The sequence below is a fragment of the Chiloscyllium punctatum genome, chromosome 6, assembly GCF_047496795.1.
Source record: "Chiloscyllium punctatum isolate Juve2018m chromosome 6, sChiPun1.3, whole genome shotgun sequence".
Taxonomy (NCBI): Eukaryota; Metazoa; Chordata; class Chondrichthyes; order Orectolobiformes; family Hemiscylliidae; genus Chiloscyllium; species Chiloscyllium punctatum.
Window position 1 is genome coordinate 56,946,216 of NC_092744.1, and position 23,206 is coordinate 56,969,421.

At 39.9% G+C, this 23,206-nt stretch overlaps 1 protein-coding gene across 5 annotated transcripts in view; it reads left to right on the plus strand.

Moving 5' to 3' along the window:
• The window catches only part of sptssb (serine palmitoyltransferase, small subunit B), a 104,224-nt gene that overhangs the window by 56,759 nt on the left and 24,259 nt on the right, over nt 1-23,206 (plus strand). The window contains exons 1-2 of one of the 5 annotated variants that reach the window (XM_072572698.1): nt 15,800-15,950; nt 21,321-21,402. The gene's annotated coding sequence lies outside the window, so the exon portion shown is untranslated. The other 4 variants (XM_072572694.1, XM_072572699.1, XM_072572702.1 and 1 more) reach the window with 4 other exon arrangements.

Consider the following 23,206-nt stretch of genomic DNA (forward strand, 5'->3'; position numbering starts at 1 on the left):
AACTAAGAAGGGCCAGGAGGGGACATGATAAGTAATTGGCAGATAGGATCAAGGAAAACCTTAAAGCCTTCTATAGGTGCATCAGGAATAAAATAATGACTAAAGTAAAATTGGGATCAATCAAATAAAGTGGTGGGAAGTTGTGCATGGAGTCAGAAGAGATAGGAGAAGCGCTAAATGAATATTTTTCCACACTACTCACACTGGAAAAAGAAAATGTTGTTGAGTAGAATACTGAGATACAGGCTTCTGGACTGGATGGGATTGAGGTTCATAAGGAGGCAGTGGTAGCAATTCTCGAAAGTGTGAAAATAGATAAGTCCCCTGGGCCAGATGGAATTTATTCAAAGATTCTCTGGAAAGCCAGGGAGGAGATTGCAGAGCCTTTAGGTCATCAATGTCTACAGGAATAGTGCCAGAAGACTGGCAGTACTGCTGATGTCATCTTTGCGTCATCATTGTCGACAGGAATTCTGCCAGAAGACTCGAGGATAGCAAATGTTGTCCCCTCGTTCAAGAAAGGGAGTAGAGACAATCCTGGGAATTATAGATCTGTGAGCCCTACTTCGATAAAATGTTGGAAAAGGTTATAAGAGATAGGATTTATAATCATCCAGAAAGGAATAAGTTGATTAGGGATAGTCAACACGGTTTTGTGAAGGGCAGGTGTTCTTTGAGAAGATGAACAAACAGGTGGATGAAGGTAAAGCAGTTGATGTGGTGTAAATGGGTTTCAGTAAGGCGTTTGATAAGGTTCCCCATGGTAGGCTATTGCACAAAATATGGAGGCATGGGTTTGAGGGTGATTTAGAAGACAGAGGGTGATGGTTGTTGGGAAATGTTCATTCTGGAGTTCAGTTACTTGTGGTGTACCTCAAGAATCTGTTTTTGGGGCACTGCTGGTTGTCATTTTTATAAATGAGCTGGATGAGGGTTTAGAAGGATTGATTAGTAAATTTGTGGGTGACACTAAGGTCGGTGGAGTTGTGGATAGCGATGAAGGATATTGCAGGTTACAGAGGGACATAGATAAGCTGCAGAGCTGGGCTTTGAGCTGGTAAATGGAGTTTAATGTGGAAAAGTGTGAGGTGATTCACTTTTGAAAGAGCAGCAGGAATAAAGAGTACTGGGCTAATGGTAAGATTCTTGGCAGTGTAGATCCCTGAAAGTTGCCACCCAGTTTGGTAGAGTTGTTAAGAAGGTGTGTTAGCTTTTATTGGTAGGGGGATTGAGTTTTGGAGCCATGAGGTCATGTTGCAGCTGTACAAAATTTTGGTGTGGCCGCACTTGGAGTACTGTGTACAGTTCTGGTCACCGCATTATAGGAAGAAGGTGGAAGCTTTGGTAAGTGTTCAGAGGCAATTTATTGGGATGTTGCCCGGTATGGAAGGAAGGTCTTATTAGGGACTTGAGACTGTTTTCATCCGAGAGAAGAAATTTGAGAGGTGACTTAATTGAGACATAAAAGTTAAACAATGGGTTAAATAGGGTGGACAGTGAGAGCCTTTATCTTCAGGTGGTGATAGCTAGCACGAGAGGACATAGCTTTAAATTGAGGGGTGATAGATTTAGGACAGATGTCAGAGGTAGTTTCTTTACTCAGAGAGTAGCAGGGGCGTGAAACGCCCTGCCTTCAACAGTGTTAGACTTGCCAGCTTTAAGAACATTTAATGGTCATTGGATAGACATATGGATGAAAATGCAAAAGTGTAGGATAGATAGACTTCAGATTGGTTCCACATGCTGGTGCAATATCGAGGGCTGAAGAGCCTGGACTGTGCTGTAATGTTCTATGGTGGGCAACCTTCAAGTTTCTAAGCCTTGGAGCTGCTCTTTTCAAGATACTGAAGCAGCAACTGACATCAGAAGTCAAAACCGTGCTCTTAAGCAATTCAAGTGCAGGTTCCAGTTATGTGACTGGATAGTTTTTGCTAAACCATTCAGAGAAATTACATACTTTGTTCATCCTAGTAAAAATGATTGTTGTTAGGTAAAGCAGTGCTGATAGCCAATGTCAGTGACTAATTGAAATTAACATAATTAACATTTTGGTATCAGGTAGTCATTTACAATTCCTTTGAGCCCTGGACTTTATAGCAGCCAGGGCATAACTAAGCAATATTTGGTGACAATAGCTAGTAGGCAAGTCTCCAAGAGCTGTTAATGCACTAGATGGCTTTTACTTGCAGAAAGTTCAAGAGGATTTCAGTTAATTCCAGTTATGTGACTATAGCAGCCATCTTAAGAGCCCGACAGTGTTGATCTTTTTTTAAATTAAATAGAAGAATCATGAAGAAAATCATGAAGTGTTACGAAAAGAAAAGATTTTCCTTTGCATGTTCTGGTCATTACACTATCCTATGCTAACCATCACGTTTATTGTTAATGTATGCTATTTATACAGAAATTCACTTGAGGTGCTATTGCTATGATGCTGTGACTTTTGAGCTATGAATCAAGGTTGGTTGAATGCGACCAAAATGTTAACAAGATACTGAACAAACAACTAAAATATTTTTTAAAATTATTATACATAATAAAGCAAGAGAAATTTAAATGGTAGCTGAATAGAGTCAACAGCTAAGAAATACTACTTATGGAAATAAAAGGGGCATGAAACAATCTGGACCAAATATAAAGAATAAATGAACATATTAAGGAAGAGCATTTTGTGAAATCAGTTTTAGTTTTCCTTTATGGGATATGTGCTGTCAATCCTGGTGATAAATAGGTTGGTAAACTTTGTAGAAGTTAAAGAACAAACATTTATTACTACCTAAGCATCACAACAAGCCAAAAATCTTTTTTGTTTTGAATTAATGTTTAATGATAACAGAGATAAGTAATGAAAATGAATGGGGAGGCCTTGCAGTACGGTGTGTAGTGTTCCTGTCTCCAAGCGAGAACTGTAAATTTCACTTCAGGATTTAAAAGCTGAGGAAGGTGCATTTATAATGTAAATCCTGCCAACATAAAACAACGGCAGGCAGCAAGAATGGGAGAGATTCCAAGTCAGCCATATGATAAGTAGAAAATGGATCATTTACTTCAAAGTTCATAACAACATTTTTAATAACATGCAGTATAAAGTTCATGTTGCCAAAGCAACTCAGACCCCTTGTGGGAATGGTTGGTTCTTTTGGCCGGACAGTTGGTGTGAATTAGAGTGGTGTTCTGAGCATGAGGTTCCAGCTGAACCTGGATTCAGAACCTGTCTCCTTACACTACTCATGGGGGAGATCATGATGCTGTGGGTTGGACCTGCCTTTGGACAAAGAACAGAAGAAGAATCTTTTAAGATCTCTCCCGAAATAACCTCATTAACGTGTGCCACTAATGCTAATCATTGCATGGGCAAGTTTTCCACATCTATCCATTTGGGATTATTCCATATGGTAATCTGAAGTTAAATTAAAATAATTCCTAGTCTCAGTAACAGCTCATAATTTCCAGGTTGAACTAATTAGCCAGGTTGATTAGCTACACTGTGCAGAAAGAGAAAGCCACAAACTAGTCGAGAGAGAGAGAGAGATCCTTCATCGAGAAAATCATACAGAATCAGAAAAGGGCAGCAATCTTGCAGGAATCTACAGATCCACTGGAGTAAAATTTACTAACAGATAACTTTTGTTGGGATTGTAACCCTTATTTTGAAGAATGCTCCAATACTTGCTGATGTTCTGGATTTGTTGATATTTGGTACAAGTTTAAGGCACTATGGAACCTCCCTTGGGCAGAGAGCAATGTCACTCTCTATTTGACATAATTCAGTGAGCCAATTCCCCTTTTGACCTGGTCCCCATGTAAATTATCATATCTTATTCACAAATAATCATTCAACCTTGAAATCTCATATGATCTCTCTACTCTCAATACCTCAATCATAGATATGGCTTTCTTTGATAACTTCCTTGCATCCCTTACCAGCCATTGCTTTTCTTCTCCTTATAACTCTATTTCCTTCTGCCGTTCATCTCGGAGAAAATACCTACCTTCATCCTCAACGTCAATGCCGCACAAAGGTTTCATAATGTCCTCTATTTATGACTATGATTAGACCTTTGCTTTGTAACTCCCTTTCTCCACTATCTCTGTTGTCAGGCATCCAGATTCAGAAGAAGTGTAATGTTCTCCAGTTATCTACAGCAAACTTTGTTTCAACTTTGTTAGAGTTCTTTGATGAAGTGACCAGGAGGGTTGATGAGGACAGGGTGATAGACAGAGTCTATATGGATTTCAGTAAGGTGTTTGATAAGGTTTGACATGGTAGGCTGCTCTGGAAGGTTAGATCACATGGAATCCAGGGAAAGTTGGCAAATTGGAAGCATAATTGGTTTGCTGGTAGGAGGCAGAAGATAATAGTGGAAGGATGCTTGTCGAACTGGAGGCCTGTGATTAGTGGAGTGCCTAAGGGGTTGGTGCTGGGCCCATTGCTGATTTGGATGAGAATGTACAAGGCATGATTAGTAAGTTCACAGATGATGCTAAAATAGGTGGTATCGTGAACAATGAGGAAGGTTGTCAAAAACTGTAGCAGGATCTTGATCAGCTGTGGAAGTGGGTCGAAAAATGCTAAATGCTAAATAAGTGTGAGGTCTTGCATTTTGGAAAGTCAAATCAAGGTAGGAGTTTCATGGTGAATGGTAGGGTCGTAATAAGTGTAGTGAAACAGAGGAACATTGGAGTTCAGATGCAGAGTTCTCTGAAAATGGAGTCACAGGTAGACAAGGCAGTGAAGAAAGCTTTTGGCACACTGACCTTTGTCAGTCAGGCACTGAGTATAGAAGTTGGGAAGCTATGTTGCAGTTGTACAGGATGTTGGTGAGGCCACACTTGGAGTATTGTGTTCAGTTTTGGTCACCTTGCTATAGGAAGAATGTTACTAAACTGGAAAGAGTGCAGAAGAAATTTACAAGGATGTTGCCCGGACTCAAGGGTCTGAGTTATAGGGAGAGGTTAGACAAGCTTGGACTTTTTTTTCTTTAGAGCGTAGGAGACTTAGGGGGAGACCTGAGAGAAGTGTATAAAATCATGAGAGGCATGGATAGGGTGAATGCATTCAGCCTTTTTCTCAGAGTTCGGAAATTGGGGAAATCAATCGAGAACTAGAAGGTGAGAGGGGAAAGAATAAAAGGGAACCTGAGGAGAAATGGTTTTACACAGAGAGTTTTTACACACATATGGAATGAGCTGCCAGAGTAAGGGATTGCAGTGGGTAACAACACTTAAAAGGCATTTGGACAAATACATGGTTAGGAAAGGTTTAAAAGGAGGAGGGAAATGGGCTTAGCATGGACAGATATTTTGGTCAGCATAGGCCAGTTTGGGATGACAGACCTGTCTCTGTGCGGCAGAACTCTATGACTCCATAACTGGCATCTCTTGAACCAGTACTCTTGATAAACTGGCCAAAATGATAGATATAGCTCAAACATTGCAAAGTTTACTGCATTCTTCTGTACAATTATTATAGTTTATTGATGTATTTACCTCAGTTAAATATATTTGTTGTTCAATAGAATGGCCACATGAAATTTCATCAGTTCATTCAATTTCGAGTCAATTTCTCTCAAATACCATGATCTACCATAACGTCTGAGTAGTCAGTTGAGAGTGCAAGTGAGAAGGCTCTCTGCTGGTCAGTTTGTTTAAGGCAATTTTGCATTATTATTTTAGTGATTTATACTGTAAAAAAAGTATAATAGTGATGTGTGTACCGCCTGCATTACATTTCTATTACTTAGTATGTATCTTTTCATTAATAGTGTGGGCCTCTTAATTATCCAGAACATTTGATCAATTGGCACGCTCCTGGTCCCATAGGTGCCAGATAATGAAATGTTTACTGTGTTAAAAAGAACAAACCAAATATCCAAACACATATTGCCCACATTGCAAAGATTGATTCCCTTTACCATTGCAACATCACCTGCCTTCACTCCTAGAATAGTCCATCAACCTTAAAAATATTAAGTTGTTTGTATATTACCTCAGGACGTGACAACTTCAATATTCACTTTGTCTCCCAACCTTTTCTTACAATCATGTGAAATTCTGGGAATCATATCCTCCAACTGTGATAACAGCCTATATTGTTAGCACTTTACTAAGCTATTTAATCAGTGCATAAGTGAATGTACACTGCGGGAATTTGGATTTATTGTTGTAACAGGGATATGAAGAGTTGGGTTCAGATTATAAATAGATGTTCTTCTGCCTTTCTCCTGATGACTTGTTTTGGATGGATGAAAATTGTTCCATCTGGAAAACTGGGACTTTAATCTTGCAATAAATATTACAACTTGTTTTAAAAGAGAAATGAAGTGATTGTTTTACTGATAGTACTAGGATTTCCTCTCTGCTCATTATATTTGACAAAACGCTATCGTCAGAGTATCTGCCAGTTCATTAAACTGTCAGTTTTATTGGGAAATCTTTTATGTGTCTGGACATCAACACTCGTTAGCTGCTGCTAATGATGTTGGTTTGTGTGGGAGCTGAATGCCATTTTTTGGAGATTCGCCTGAGGAATAGTAATGGTGACATTGAGCATTTTATCACTTGACATTTAATGGCTTCACAGTTTTGGGCACTTCAGGCTTTTTCTTTTAACGCATCAAACATCACCTGCATGTGAACTCACAGTTGACAAAATTGTAAAGGAACATTCACTGTGGATACCAGCTTGAAACATTAGCTAAAGCAAGTTGCAAATTTTTATCCACTATAAGACCATAAGACCATAAGACATAGGAGTGGAAGTAAGGCCATTCAGCCCATCGAGTCCACTCCGCCATTCAATCATGGCTGATGGGCATTTCAACTCCACTTACCCGCATTCTCCCGGTAGCCCTTAATTCCTCGAGACAACAAGAATCTATCAATCTCTGCCTTGAAGACATTTAGCGTCCCGGCCTCCACTGTACTCTGCGGCAATGAATTCCACAGGCCCACCACTCTCTGGCTGAAGAAATGTCTCCGCATTTCTGTTCTGAATTGACCCCCTCTAATTTTAAGGCTGTGTCCACGGGTCCTAGTCTCCTCACCTAACAGAAACAATTTCCCACCGTCCACCCTTTCCAAGCCATGTATTATCTTGTACATCTCTATTAAGTCTCCCCTTAATCTTCTAAACTCCAATGAATACAATCCCAGGATCCTCAGCCGTTCCTCATATATTAGACCAACCATTCCAGGGATCATCCGTGTGAATCTCCGCTGGACATGTTCCAGTGCCAGTATGTCCTTCCTGAGGTGTGGGGACCAAAACTGGACACAGTACTCCAAATGGGGCCTAACCAGAGCTTTATAAAGTCTCAGTAGCACAACGATGCTTTTATATTCCAACCCTCTTGAGATAAGTGACAACATTGCTTTCGCTTTCTTAATCACAGACTCAACCTGCATGTTGACCTTTAGAGAATCCTCAACTAGCACTCCTAGATCCCTTTGTACTTTGGCTTTACGAATTTTCTCACCGTTTAGAAAGTAGTCTGTGCTTTTATTCTTTTTGCCAAAGTGCAAGACCTCGCATTTGTTCACATTGAATTCCATCAGCCATTTCCTGGACCACTCTCCCAAACTGTCTAGATCCTTCTGTAGCCTCCCCACTTCCTCAGTACTACCTGCCTGTCCACCTAACTTCGTATCATCTGCAAACTTCACTAGAATGCCCCCAGTCCCTTCATCCAGATCATTAATATATAATGCGAACAGCTGTGGCCCCTACACTGAACCCTGCGGGACACCGCTCGTCACCAGCTGCCATTCTGAAAAAGAACCTTTTATCCCAACTCTCTGCCTTCTGTCAGACAGCCAATCCTCAATCCATCCCAGTAGCTCACCTCGAACACCATGGGCCCTCACCTTGCTCAGCAGCCTCCCTTGTGGCACCTTATCAAAGGCCTTTTGGAAGTCTAGATAGACCACATCCACTGGATTTCCCTGGTCTAACCTACTTGTCACCTCTTCAAAGAATACCAACAGGTTTGTCAGGCATGACCTCCCCTTATCAAATCTATGTTGACTTGTTCTAATCAGACTCTGCTCTTCTAAGAATTTTGAAACCTCATCCTTAATGATGGATTCTAGAATTTTACCAACAACCGAAGTTAGGCTAATTGGCCTATAATTTTCCATCTTTTGTCTTGATCCTTTCTTGAATAAGGGGGTTAAAACAGCGATCTTCCAATCACCCGGGACTTTCCCTGACTCCAGTGACTCTTGAAAGATCTCAACCAATGCCTCCACTATTTCCTCAGCCACCTCTCTCAGAACTCTAGGATGTATCCCATCGGGGCCAGGAGATTTATCAATTTTAAGACTTTTTAGCTTTTCTAGCACTATCTCTTTTGTAATGGCAATGATACTCAACTCAGCCTCCTGACTCCCTTTAATTGTTGGGATATTACTCATGTCTTCCACTGTGAAAACTGACGCAAAGTACTTGTTAAGTTCTCCTGCTATTTCCTTATCTCCCATCACTAGGCTTCCAGCATCAGTTTGAAGTGGCCCAATGTCTACTTTTGCCTGTAGTTTGTTTCTTATGTATTGAAAGAAACTTTTACTATCATTTCTAATATTACTGGCTAGCCTACCTTCATATTTGATCCTCTCCTTTCTTATTACTCTCTTTGTTATCCTCTGTTTGTTTTTGTAGCCTTCCCAATCTTCTGATTTCCCACTGCTCTTGGCCACTTTATAGGATCTCTCTTTTTCTTTAATACATTTCCTGACTTCCTTTGTCAGCCATGGCTGTCTCATCCCTCTCTGGATAATCTTTCTTTTCTTGGGGATGAACCTCTGTACAGTGTCCTCAATTATACCCACAAACTCCTGCCATTTTTGCTCTACTGTCTTCCCCGCTAGCCTCTGCTTCCAGTCTATTTTTGTAAGTTCCTCTCTCATGCCCTCATAATTACCTTTACTTAACTGTAACACCATTACATCCGATTTTGCCTTCTCTCTTTCAAACTCCAGACTGAACTCTACCATATTATGATCGCTGCTTCCTAAGGGTTCCCTTACTTTAAGATCTTTTATAAAGTCTGGTTCATTGCAAAGCACTAGGTCCAGAATAGCCTGCTCCCTTGTGTGCTCCATGACAAGCTGTTCCAAAAAGCCATCCTGTAAGCATTCCATGAATTTCCTTTCTTTGGATCCACTGGCAACATTATTTACCCAGTCCACCTGCATATTGAAGTCCCCCATGATCACCGTGACCTTGCCTTTCTGACATGCCTTTTCTATTTCCCGGTACATGTTGCGTCCCTGGTCCTGACCACTGTTAGGAGGTCTGTACACAACTCCAATTATGTTTTTTTTGCCTTTGTGGTTCCTCAATTCCACCCACACAGTCTCCACATCATCTGACGCTATGTCATTCAGTGCTATGGATTTAATTTTGTTCTTAACTAACAAGGCAACCCCACCCCCTCTGCCAACCTCCCTGTCTTTTCGATAAGTTGAAAATCCTTGGAGGTTTAACTGCCAGTCCTGACCCCCCTGTAACCAAGTCTCTGTGATGCCTACCACATCATAATCATTCATTATGATCTGTGCCATTAGTTCATCTGCTTTGTTATGAATGCTATATTATTATCATATATTATTCATATCCTCTTTAATTTGATTAGTAGGTTAAAGTACAAATATAAGGTGAATTCTTGTTTATTAACTTTTCATTCCGGTCATTTGGGGATCGTGGTTTTGTTTATTAAACACACCATGAATCATTAGGCCACTCACCAATGGCCATGTGCTTGCTGACCTAAATTGACTCCCAATCTCAATACCACATACTTAGAATTCCCAAACTTCTGTTTAAATTTCTCACCACTCCTTATCCCCAAAGCCTTTTTGACAGTTGTTTTAACTATCTAAAAACTCCCTACTCATTCAAGTTTGGCATTTTTTTTACATTCCAAAATGAATTTAACTGTAAGACCATCAGATGTAGAAGCTAAATTAAGCCATTTGGCCCACTGGGGATTCTGCCATCCATACATGGTTGACATGTTTCTCAACCACATTCTCCTGCTTTTTCCCCATTACCCCATAATCCCCTGACTAATCAAGAACCTATCTGCCTCTGTCTTAAGTACTCTCAGTGACTTGGCCTCCACAGCCTTCTGCGACAATGAGTTCCACAGATTCACCACCTGTCGATTGAATAAATTCCTTCTCATCTCAGTTTGAAAGAGTCATCCCATCACCACTGGCTGCTCTGCCCTCAACAATCTAGGCCACAAACTTTGTAATTTCTTCCTTAAATCTCTTTAAGTGCCAGCCTGCTCTCTCTTTCAAATCAATTTGTTTGACTAAAATGTGACTAACCACTCCTAATATCCCCTACTTTAGGCACATATTGATTTTTAGCAGATTATTTTTATGAAGTCCCTTGGGGGATCTTTTCTATATTGAGGTGCTAACAATTATAAATTCAAGCTGGTGTTGTCAATGTTTATGACATCAGGATGGCAAATTAAATGACCTGATTTAGTTCTCAGATACTTGCATTCTGTAGAGAAGTAACTGATTCCAAACTTCTATCATTAGGTGCATTATCTTAATTGTCACTCTGATTCCAGACTGATGCAATGTCCCTAGATAGAGAGTCCATGCCAAGAGTTTCTAGCTAAAAAAAAACTCCCTCAATTGCTGGCTTGCCAACCAGCAATAGCATATTTGCACAGTTTCTAGATGGACAACCAATCTCAGGACGTTTTGAAGTTAGCATGCTTCACAACATAAACGGCCATCAGCATTCCTCTGACCACAGGGACACACTACTCAGCTTCCCTCTTCAATACAACTGCGGACTACCCATTTGTTGAGCAATTTTGCTATCCTGGTATTGCATCAATGCCTTGGCATCATAGTCATGTGCACTCATAAATCTAACTGGACCAGCTGTACAAACACTGTGGTTATTTGCTGGCAAGTAACTTCCCTTTCAATTCCTCAAGGCCTTACCAGCATCTGTGAGGCACAACTCAAGAACATGAGAAAGTACTGCTCACACGCCTGGAAAAGCTCCAGCAACATCCGACACTCAACATCATTCAGGACAAAGCATCCAATTTGATTGGTGCACCCATCTATCACCTTCAACATATGTGCCCTCTGCCACTAAGAAAAGTGGCAGCCATGTGCACTATCTACAAGTCTTCCCCAGCAGCTCTTACCAAACTGGCAGGCTGTACCACCAAAGAAAACATGCAGGTTCTCCTTCAAGTCTCACATCAGCCAGAATTAAAACAATATTTTCACTTTCTTTCATAACTGCTGGGTCAAAACTCTAAAACTTTATAACTAACAAAATTGTGGGTGCACACAGACCACACACAGTCAGCAGTATTGCAAGAAGGTGGCTCTGAGATATTCTCATGGGGAATATGGACAATAAATGCTGGCTTTGAGGCATCCACACTTCATTATCAAATAAAATCAAATTCAGGTCTGAAAAAACAATCAATCGTTTATAATAACATAACCAGCTAACCATATGCATTTAGTTGCGAACATTGGTCAGCACTGCTCTAGGATCAAACAGTTCTCTACATAGACTGAGCAAGTGTCCAGCAAGAAAATAATGGTAGTAGTTAACATGAATGCTGGTGATATCTCTCAGGAAAACATCACATGCCAACACCCCAGCCATCCCATTCAAATGACTGTGATAGAATTGTTGATTTTTCAGACAGCACCTAGAATTGTTTTGGAACTCTTACTTTAAAGAGCAGCATATGACTGGAAGAAAACGAGGCTGCCTCTGTACCTAAAGGCAAGTACAAACCCAGCAGCCTTCCAGCTCTCTTCCTTCCACGATGGGGAAAACAATGAAAAACCACTAAGTTAGCAGTTTGAAGACACACAAGATATATATTAAGTAAAGGGAAATGCAAGTCAGAACATTCTAAACATAGCTACATCAGGCAGTGTAAGGGTAAGGGTCAAGAGTGTAGTGCTGGAAAAGCACAGCAGGTCAGGCAGCATCTGAGGGCAGGAGAATCCACACTTCGGGCATAAGCCCTTCATCAGGAATTATGCCCGAAACATTGATTCTCCTGCTCCTTGGATGCTGCCTGACCTTCTGTGCTTTTCCAACATGACGCTCTCAACTCTGGTCTCCAGCATCTGCAGTCCTCACTGTCCACTGTAAGGGTTAAGGTTGCACAAAGGTGAAATGAAATTTTATTCATGAATGCTAACGTAAAATGGGTCCAGTGGAAGGAAATTTTCCACATGAACTTGGCGGATGGGTAGTCTGCATCATACTATTTAATAACTCGTACCCTTGAGTAGTATTCTGGTGTTCATGGGTCCATGTTTACAGCATAGCATTGGTCTCCTAAAAGCAAGAACTGGGATTTTCTTGATTAGATTAGATTACTTACAGTGTGGAAACAGGCCCTTCAGCCCAACAAGTCCACACCGCCCCGCCGAAGCGCAACCCACCCATACCCCTACATCTACCCCTTACCTAACACTATGGGCAATTTAGCATGGCCAATTCACCTGACGTGCACATCTTTGGACTGTGGGAGGAAACCGGAGCACCCGGAGGAAACCCACACAGACATGGGGAGAATGTGCAAACTCCACACAGTCAGTCGCCTGAGGCGGGAATTGAACCCGGGTCTCTGGCGCTGTGAGGCAGCAGTGCTAATCTTTCAAATAAAGCTACAATCGTGACCATCATATAATGGACAAACAAGAACACCGGATATATTATTCTGCTAGATGGAACCATACCACATAGTAAAGTTGCCATCGTCCCACAGGACCATAGATCTGTTCTCTCACTAGAAACAGACAAATGATGGGGAGTTTAACGTGGTTATATAGGATTTGAACACATGCTGTTGGCATCACTCTACATTGCAAAGCAGCTGACTGAGTGAACCCAGTTTCAAGTACACCACAAGAACAGATCCAATTGATGTTCAGGTGAGTACATGAGCTAATGGGTACAAAGACAATGGCTTCCATTGCCAAGATCAAAACAACACTTTTGTATCTGGCCTCAAAGTCCAGATGTTTTGTTATGCCATAACAAAGTATGAACTGTTACTGTGAATAAAAATTTCAACACTTTGTTAACATTTTCATGTAAAATTGATGATGCTGAGCTAAAATTCTGAAAGACAATACTGACATTTGACCAAATGTGTGAACACAGCAAATCTATCTAATAGTAACAAAACCCTAATATACCTTGGCTGCTGTGCAAGACTGAATGAAGAAACATGAGGCTGTATTCTCCAGTGTTGCCTTAGATTGGCTTAGTGCCAGTAAATAATAAACATCAGATCAGAAAAGTGCTGCTTTCATATGGAAAATGTGTAAAGTAGGTGTTAGCATCTTTTGCTGTTTGGGAATACGTAAATTTCTTTGCATTGGCATCCTATCTTCCAAACTAATGTGATAAAAGTTCACTTACACCCACTTTAGAATGTTTTAAAAGTGAATCATGATCTGCCTTTTCCTGTTGAAACAGGTTGCAAACCAGTATTGTGCCAACTCCTCACTTAGAGTCATAGAGGCATGGCATCATACAGCATGGAAACAGACCCTTCGGTCCAACCAGTCCATGCTGAACATAACCCCAAACTAATCTAGTCCCACCTGCCTGCTCACAACATGGCATACACTGCTGGTTAACTGGCTATACTCGGAACAGCGGGCTGAGCAGCATACAAGGCCAGATAAGCAAATGGAGCACCAGGATAAAACACTAGGATTGTGGTGTTTGAGATGTAAAGGATCACTGACATAAATCTCCATGATCTTAAATTCAACATGAACACAAAATATGCCAGACGCAGGAAGAAAATAAAGTTAAAGCTGAAACCCACAACTACAGTCCCAGATGGAAAAAAAAACAGTTAAAAAAAACTCGAGGATTTTGAAGATGAACACTGTGGTTATATTTGTGCTCTATGTTTAAGTAGACAAGTCACACCAGTATGTGTCATTTGATAGTTTTGCTAGTTTTTCCATCAAAGGTAGTTGAGAGGTGATATAGAAGAAGGTGCGTAACCTGAGAAGATCTGCTAAAGTATGTGAACAATTTTTACAATGTTAAAAATCACACAGCAGTAGATAACTCCTGTTCCTATTTCTAATGGCCTTATTAAGTTTCTTCGCTCCCAACAATATCAGTAACGGCACTTTAAATAATCTGAACCAACAACAAAAATTACATGAAACTCAGCAGGTCTGGCAGCAACTATAGGGAGAAGGCAGTGACAGAATCTGAAATCGGGTCCACCAGGGAAATGGAGAGTTGAGGGGGGGTGGTGCCCCTTGGGTCTGATGACAGGGAGGGAGGCAATGAATGGGGTGAAGGATTGGATCGGGTCAGATCTGGCAGGGATGGGAGAGTGATTGTGTCCAGGGTGGCTGGCACAGTCCAGTGGTGGTGGTGATAGTAGTGGTGGGGTAGGGTTGGCATGGTTTGAGATAAGTTCAAATTGATTCCGGTGGGTGGAGAGGAAGGGTACCAGGTCAGAGTCTGAGTGTTGAAGTCTCTGGGGGAGATGTAGCTGGGAATTGAGTGGGGTAATCAGGGAGCTGTTTCAAGTGCTTACTCAAGACTAGATTATATACTTAATAATCTAATTTTTTTATATCATTAATTTACTTAATTTCATCAGAATCCCCAAAGGCTCCAATTTAAATGGAGACTTTGGGAGATTCCCAAGCATATGGGGAATTGCCCTAGGAAGGCTCAGTTTCCCAGGTAATTTCCATCAATGCTGGAATAACAACTGTCAAGCCATCAGAAAATCTGGGCCAATGGGAGAAGGCAGGATGATATGGGATCCTGACTCATACCTTTCTATCTGTTTTTTCCCTCTTGCTACCTAATGTCTTCCCTTGCCGCAGCCCAAACCCATTTGAAACATCCTAAGAAAACTCCCCTCTCTGTCTTTACTTGTAGAGTAAGATATTTTGGATAACTTGCCATATAAGGGAATGAAAGTCAAAATAAATGCACCATTCAGAATATAATGAGGTGCCATGATAAAAAAAACATAAAAATCAGAAAGATAAGCTATAATTAACCGAATTAACTTGTCTCAATCCCTGACTTTACCAGTCTCCATCGGCTTACCAAGATATTTTCTAAGATGTTGCAGATGTGAAACTTATTATTAACCACAAGAATGTAAATGTATACCTCCTTCAAAAACTAAGACATCGAAGGGGAATTTCAGTGCCATCCATTTTTATAAATGACCTAGTGTGATACACCAAAACTGGTATAAACTGGTGTAAGCAAGTTAATTCTACCTTTCTCAATCACATTACAATCAATTACCACTCCTGGTTTACACGTTATTGACTTAGTATTCATAATTTGTTTTTCTGAATATTATTGTAGATGTACACAACAAACAAATGCACCGCACATATATAAAATGAACACTGCCTTTTTAGATACATTTCACCCTCTGCCCAACTGTAATGTCACACAATTTGATGGAACTCTGGGCTGCATTTTAGTGGATGCACAGCACATTTTTCAATGCATGAATCAATCTGACATTGTGACTAATGTGGAAAACCTACTGAATACAGGTAGAGTTATCAGAATTATTCAGCCACCTTGCTATCACATTCGCTTGTGACTGTATTAATGCCTGCCCACAACATCTAATCTTGATTTGTAGCAAACCCATTCAATACAATCATTGAGAAATAGGGAGGTGCCTCCTTCTCCAAGGAGACGCATGAGTTTCTGTATTACGGCTTATCAGTAACTTGTGTTTTTATTAGTCAATCATTTCAATTGCTCACAGTAGTAAATGGGGGCAGGTGTGTCAAATTCAACTGCTGAGTACTTGCAGGATTTATTTCACTTTAGATGAATTACAGACAGTTGTGACTCTTCTCCCACAGAAGCAGCAACAGTTTTATTAAATATCCTACATTTTGGAAAGGTGAGATTTTTTTCTTGTTTCTTTAATGCTGACAGAAAGCTAACTAAAACCAGGCTGCAGGTTAATGCAAGATCTAGTGCAAATATGTGGCAGGACCTGTCTTTCTAGTTTTCTGTACAGAATCTAATTTGAAGTTCCTGTTCCTTTAACAAAAACCTTTTGTCTTTGTTTAAAGTTTACTTTTTTTTTAGTCACTATTCTGACTTTCTGCAACTTAAATCAAACATACAAACAAATGCTAATCCAGATATTATAGTTTCAATCTGTCTGAATGCTGACCAGCAAACTGGACTGGTGCAATTAGTGTTAGGAAGGCAATTGTTTATAGCATTATGCAAGTGGTGATTTGTTTAGGTCATGGCACTTAGTTCTAAAAATGAAAATTATGTTTGAAACTACATGTCAAGTGAAATGTATCTCAAAAGCAACAAGGCAGAAGAAACATACTAAGATAGGGGGAATGTGGCAACTTTGGCAGACAAGGGAGGTCAGTGACTTAAAAGGAAAAGCATACAATGTGGTGAAGATTTGTGGGAAGTCAGAGAACTGCCTTTAAAACAGCAGCAGAGGCTAACATTTAAAAAAAAACTCAGAATAAACTATGACGGTAAGCTAGTTAGTAATAGGAAAGAAGTTTATAAATTTTTTTTTGGATATGTAAAAGGCAAGACAGAAGCAAGAGTGGATATTGGACTGCTGGAAAAGTAGTAATGGGAAAGAAAGAAAGTTCCTCCACTGAGTCTATCAGTTTTCACAGTTGAAGACACCAGCAGCAAACTAAAACATCAAGAGAATTATGGGTACAGGTGAGTGTAGCGTTCATCTTCAGTAAAGAGAAGGTGCTGGGGAAGCTGTAAGGCCTGAAAGTGGATAAATGACCTAGACCAGATGGATCACACCTGAGTTCTAAAGGAGTTAGCTGCAGAGATCAGAGAGGCATTGGTGGTCATTTTTCAAGGAATCACTGAAGTTAGAGTCCTGAGGATTGGTAGATGGTGACATTTTTTTTCTTCAGTAACGTTTTTAGAGTCATCATTAATGATGCAATTGCAGAGTACTTGGTAAAATAGGGCTGAAGCAGCACATCTTCTTCAAAAGATAATCATGTTTGACAAGTCAGGACAATGAACAAGTTAGACAAAGGAGACCCAATGGATGTGATTTCTAGAAGACCTTTGACAAGCTGCCACACAAGAGGCTGCTAAATAAGATAGTGTTAGGGGCAACAACAGAGGACTGACTGACTGGTGAGCAGAGGGTAAGAATAAAGATATCATTTTCAAGATGGCAGCCAGTGATGATTGGAGTTTTGCATGGGTCAGTATTGGGACCACAATTATCCACGTTCTACATGCTCAGAGCTGAGGGTATTGTTGCTAAGTTTGCAGATATCTCAAAGATAACTGGAGGGACAGGTGGTGTTGAAAAGCAGAGGCTGCACAAGAACTTGAACAGTCTAGCAGAGTGGCCAAAGTAGTGGCAGATGGGATACAAATTGTATTTAATTGAATTAGCTTTTTGTCATGTGTGCTCAAAAGTGCACATGAAAAGTTGGCAATGTCACTGCTTATGGCTCCATTTTAGGTGCAAGATACCTCTGTACAGAAACTTAAGTATTTGGTACAAAAGTGCAAGAATAATAGATAACAGACCAGCTGGAGAATAAAAATAAAGGAAAAAGTACTTGATTTACAATCCCTTCACCCAGTCTGTGCCAGCACCAAGCCTCTAGACTACACCAGTCCAACTCTGGGATGGCTCAGTGGTTAGCACTGCTGCCTCACAGCACCAGGGTCCCAGATTCGATTCCAGCCTCCGGAGACTCTGTGTGGAGTTTGCACATTCTCCCTGTCTGCGTAAGTCAGGAAAATTGCCCATAGTGTTAGGTGCATCCATCAGAGGGGAATGGGTCTGGGCGGGTTACTCTTCGGAGGGTCAGTATGGAGTTGTTGGGCTGAAGGGCCTGTTTCCACACCATAGGGAATATAATCTAATCTCTCCAGAACTCACCAGGCTTCAAAACTCGGGCCATCTCCTCTGTCTGGGACCTGCACTGGCCTCCTTCATTCCCCTCCTAAGTAAGCTAAAAGTTCTTTTTAAAAACTCTCAAAATTAGGGGAAAAATGAGGAAAAAAGTGAAGCAGAGAAGCTCCAGCTGGAGCATCTGACTCTGCCACCATCTTGAAACCAAGTGGGAAAGTGAGGGGTTATGCACTTAGTAGAAAAAAGAGGCAAAGAATATTTTTGAAATGGTAAAAGGCTTCAAAAATCTGAAGCATGAAGGAACTTTGGAGTCTTACTTCAGGATTCTCTTAAGGTTACATGCAGGTTCAGCTAGCAGTTAGGAAGTTAAATGCAATGTTTGCATTCACTTCAAGAAGCCTAGAATACAGGGGCAGAGATGTACAGCTGAGACTGCATAAAGCTCTGGTCAGACCACTTTTGGAATACTGGATGGCTCGTTCTGAGGAACAGTTAAGGACTCTGTATTCAATGGAGTTTAGAAGGATGTGAGTGGAATCTGATTGAAATTTACAGAACACTAAAAGGCCTGGATAAGAGTGGATGCAGAGGACTAGCAGGAGAGACTAGGAGCCAAAGCCACAGCCAAAATAATGAAGGACGACCCCTTAGAACTGGGATGAAGAGGATTTTCTTCAGTCAGGAGGTGATGATTCTGTAGAACTCATTGGCACCAAAGGCTATGGAGGCTAAGTCATTGTGTTTGAGACAGTGATAGAAAGGTTCTTGATTACAATGGGTTCAAAAGTTACAGGGAGAAGATGGAAAAATGGGATCGAGAAACATAACCGTCATGATTGAATGGCAGAGCAGACTGGATGGATCAAATAGTCTAATTCTGTTCCTATTTCTTATGGTCTAAATAATGTCTGAAATCGTGACATTGTCCTTGAAAGAAGGACAAGAAGCTGAAATGATCATGATTGGCTTTGTTTAGAAATTATGATTGCAGGTTGATTTGGACATAATCAACTTAAAAAGCAAGTTGTTCAGGTTTCACAACTACTCCCAAGTGTAAATTATATACTTTTTTTTTTGAAAAACTGGAATTAGTATAACAAGCTGCACACAAACTAAACTAGAGACAAACCTTTCACGTTAATTAGCTGTTGATTGGCTGAAAAGAAAAGTTTTTTGGTAATCTATTTGGACAGTACAACAACTGTGTAAAATGGTCGAAGCCATTTGAGAGCTAAAATGCTGGTTTACTAATGAAGCCTTGTATTTGCTGGTAACTTTTCTTCCAGGAAGATGGTAGACTTTCAGCAAGGGAAGGCAGCTATCAGCCATACAAAGGAGACCAAGTGGTACAAGACATTTCAGAAAAGAGTCAGCCCCACCTCAATCGCTGACCGCAAAATGGGATGTGCTTTACCAACCTTAATGGAAAGCCTTTGAAAATGGAGTCATACGTAGCACGGACACAGGCTGCTAGGCCTATCTCATCCATGCTGACCAGGTTTCCTAAACTGAACTAGTCCCTCTGCCTTCATTTGACCCTTGCCCCTCTAAGTCTTTTCTATCTGGGTATCTGTCAATGGTTTTTAGATGTTGTAACTGTAGCCACAAGAATAATATACATAAGAAAAATAACATTGTAAGAGAGCTCTTCAATCAGGAATTCATGTGCCTTATTTCTGACCCAGTGTAAACATACTAATATCAACAGCAACTTGTACTAATATGGTGTGCCCTTATCGTAATGAAGCATCTGTGTTTCACGGGAGCATTATCAAACAAAACCTGACAAAAGTTAACATGATCAAAATTCAAAGAGTTGAATTTCAAAGGGTGTCTTAAAGTAGGAGAGAGGGGATTAGTTTAGGGAAGCAAATCTAGAATTTAAGGCTGAAACCACAAATATCAATGGTGGAACAGTGAAAATTTGGAATAAGTAAGAACAACAAGAATTGTTGAATTGGAATAGGAGTTAAATGACCAACACTTTTTTGTTTTTTGTTTTCCAATTCAATTCCATTAACTTGTTTTAACTATTTAATCTATTTTTTCATATAGAGATGGAAATTTGCAAGACAACCGATATTCCATTTATGGCTTGAAACACGAGGTGGTGATAAGCTACCTTCTTTAACCACTGCAGTCTATGTGCTGTAAATACAGCACAAGTGGGGTTTGGTACAGAATTCAAAGATTTCAATCCAGTGATAGTGAAGGAATAGCAATATAATTTCAAGATAGGATGATTGCGTTAGAGGGGTTTTTCAGATGGTTGTGTTCCCATGTACATGCTCCTCTAGTTTTTCTACTGGCAGAAGTTGAAGGTTTGGATAGTGCTCTTAGAAGCTTCGTGATTTGCTACAAGTTATTTTGGACTGTCTTTTCTTCCATATGCATTTGTTTGCATGAAACTTAAAATCTGTGATTTGAGATTCCCATCATTCCTTGATCGTATATAATTTTGCTATGAGGGATCTTTGCTCTAATCATGCCACATTAACACAGTAGAGCAATTCCAGCCATATTCTTGTCATACATTTTCTAACACTGTAGAATTTTAAAAACACACCATCTAAAACTCATTTTTAAAATAAGGTACACATATGAGGATTTGGCAAATATTTTGTAATAAAGAATCATCTTGGGAGGCAGGTACCAGCAAAACTTGATGGGGAAAATAATCTTGTATTGCTGTTTGGTAAAACCCTGTGAATTCATGCAGTCAATGAGGTCACCATTATAACTGCCTTAGGGGAATTAAATTGTCTACAATATTTTGATTGAGGTAGAGGATTTAAATGCCAGTGAAAACCATGATGGGTAAATTAGTTCATGAATCTAGGCAAAGCCTGCTGAAGAGTTGGGAGCATTCTAATAGGCAAATATAAAAGATCTTGGCACCTTTTATCTGACAGTACCTAATAATATTTAATGTAGATGTGGTTTTAATTCCATTATTGACAATAGAGCGCTTTGCTGAGAAAGTTTGAGTTGATTAGCTTGTGAAATTGTTGAAGTTTCCAGGATCCATTGTATTTTCATGTTTATATTAATGCTGTTGCATTTCTTACTCACTATTTGAAGTACTACTAGCATGTTATTTCAAATCAATCACTTTTCTGCAGATTTTAGAGTCAAATAATATATCAAGGTCTGCATTTATAAATTAGAAAATTCAGTGTTGATAAATTGCGTTCTCCATAAATTCAGCATTGCCCTTTATAATCAGAACATAATCTGCAACAAAAATTGTGGTGAATTACTCCAGGGATTTCTGATTTTACAAAGGATAGCTATTAAACTTCAGTCAATACTGAAGTTCTTCATTGTGGAATGCTATGTGCTGTTGTATAAATTCTAATGCTATTCTTTTTAATCACTTTGTTATAGCCGTGGGAGAAAACAGCTTTCAATCTGTTGCAGTGTCTTGTGACTGGCTTCGAGCGAATTAAAAACTGTAGACCTCATTCAGGTACACCAATAGTTCATGATTGTCCTTCTATAAAGAAGGCACCTATGACATCCAGAAATTCCGAAACTGTCCTCACTGTATTTTTTAAACATTGGAAGATTATCCTAGAGATCTATTGAATTGTGGAAAAGGATCCCTATCTCAGGTAGTCCTTAACATAGTGTGGTAAGAAATTATCTTTATTTAGTGACGGTTTTAGTTTAGATATTCCAGACTGTGTGCACGTTTGCAAACTGATATTTGAATTTGATGTGTAAAGGTTGAAAGAACAAAACTCAACTCCGAATGGAAGTGGTGTTCATTTTTTTTTCTTCCAATTATTAACTTCTGCGATGTGAGCATTATTGGTAAAAGACAGCATTTGGTGTGAAACCATTATTGCAAATATAGTGGTGGCCACCTTCTTGAGACCTTGTCCTCCCTGTGATTTTTAAATGCACCTGCAGTGCTATATGAAAGGAAGTCCAGATTGTTGATTCAGCAACAGTGGAAAAACTGCAACACGGAAGTTCCAAGTCAGAATGGGGTATGATTTGGCAGGGGAACTAGGAGATGGTGGTGTTCACCAAGCATCTGCTCCCCTTTCTAATTATAAATAGTAGAGGTCACATATTTGGGAAGTCCTTTCAAAGGTGCTTTAGTGAGTTGCTGCATTGCATCTTGTCAATAGTCCACATTGTTGCTGTTCTATGCCAGTGATAGAGGAACAAATATATAAGGTGCTAAATGGAGTACTGACAAACCAGGCTACTTGGACTTTGACTGCTGAATGTATTGGACCTGCATTTGTAGATCATAGAGTCCCTATGGTGCAGATAGATGTTTGGCCCATCAAGTCTTCACTCATCCAAGGAACTGAATATTCCACCACACCTCTCTTACACTTCTGCCCAGAAGAGGAAAGGGCAACGTTTTTGGGAACGTGCTTGATGCAGGATTCCCAGCCTCTGAATTGGTTTTCTAGTATTTATGTGGCTAGTTCAGTTAAGTCTCCAGTCAATTGTCACCCCAGAATATTGTTGAATGGGAATTTAACAATATGTTCTCTTTTTGGAGATCATTGTCTGGCACTTGCATTATGCAAATATTCCTTTTATCAGACATGAGTTCAATCGCTTGGGAACCTTTCCTGAAGTAGTACTGTTTCACTAAGCATACTTCTGATTTTGCTGATGAACCAGTAAAGTGTTAGCACAAAGCTGTTTATTAACCTTGTTCTGCACACACCTGCTGAAGTAAAGCAGCAATAATAAAGGCTTCACTTGTGTAAAGACACAGATTTTTGTGTTAGCAAAGTCTGCACTTATTAGAACACCATCTCTTTGATAAACAATCATTTTAATTGTAATTCCTGTGGTTGCAAACAACTAGTCATACACCCCAAACACAACATACTGATAGAAACATGCATGACGGATTTTTTTGGTATCTGTGTGGACCGTGGGTGTGTTGAGGGTGTGCTTATTTCAATTTTTCATGTTATGTCTGCTGCGTTGTTTGGTCACAGTCATAAACATGCTGCAACAATTATTGGCAGTGTGACCTCACCTTTAGTAAACTGCTTTGCACTGCTTCAGATTTGTGCTCACTACAGTATTTCTTCAATAGGTAAGCAGCTACCTTTTTTTTAAAAAAATTTGAATTGTTCAAACAATCAGCTGAACTACCTTCTTAATTTTACTGTTAAAAATACTCGTGATCCCATTAATTGGAAATATTTCTCAAACTGAAGGATAAACCTTCTCTCATGTTTGAGGAACTTGAGGTATGTTTGCTTGGTTAATAAGTTGCATCTTGAATTGTT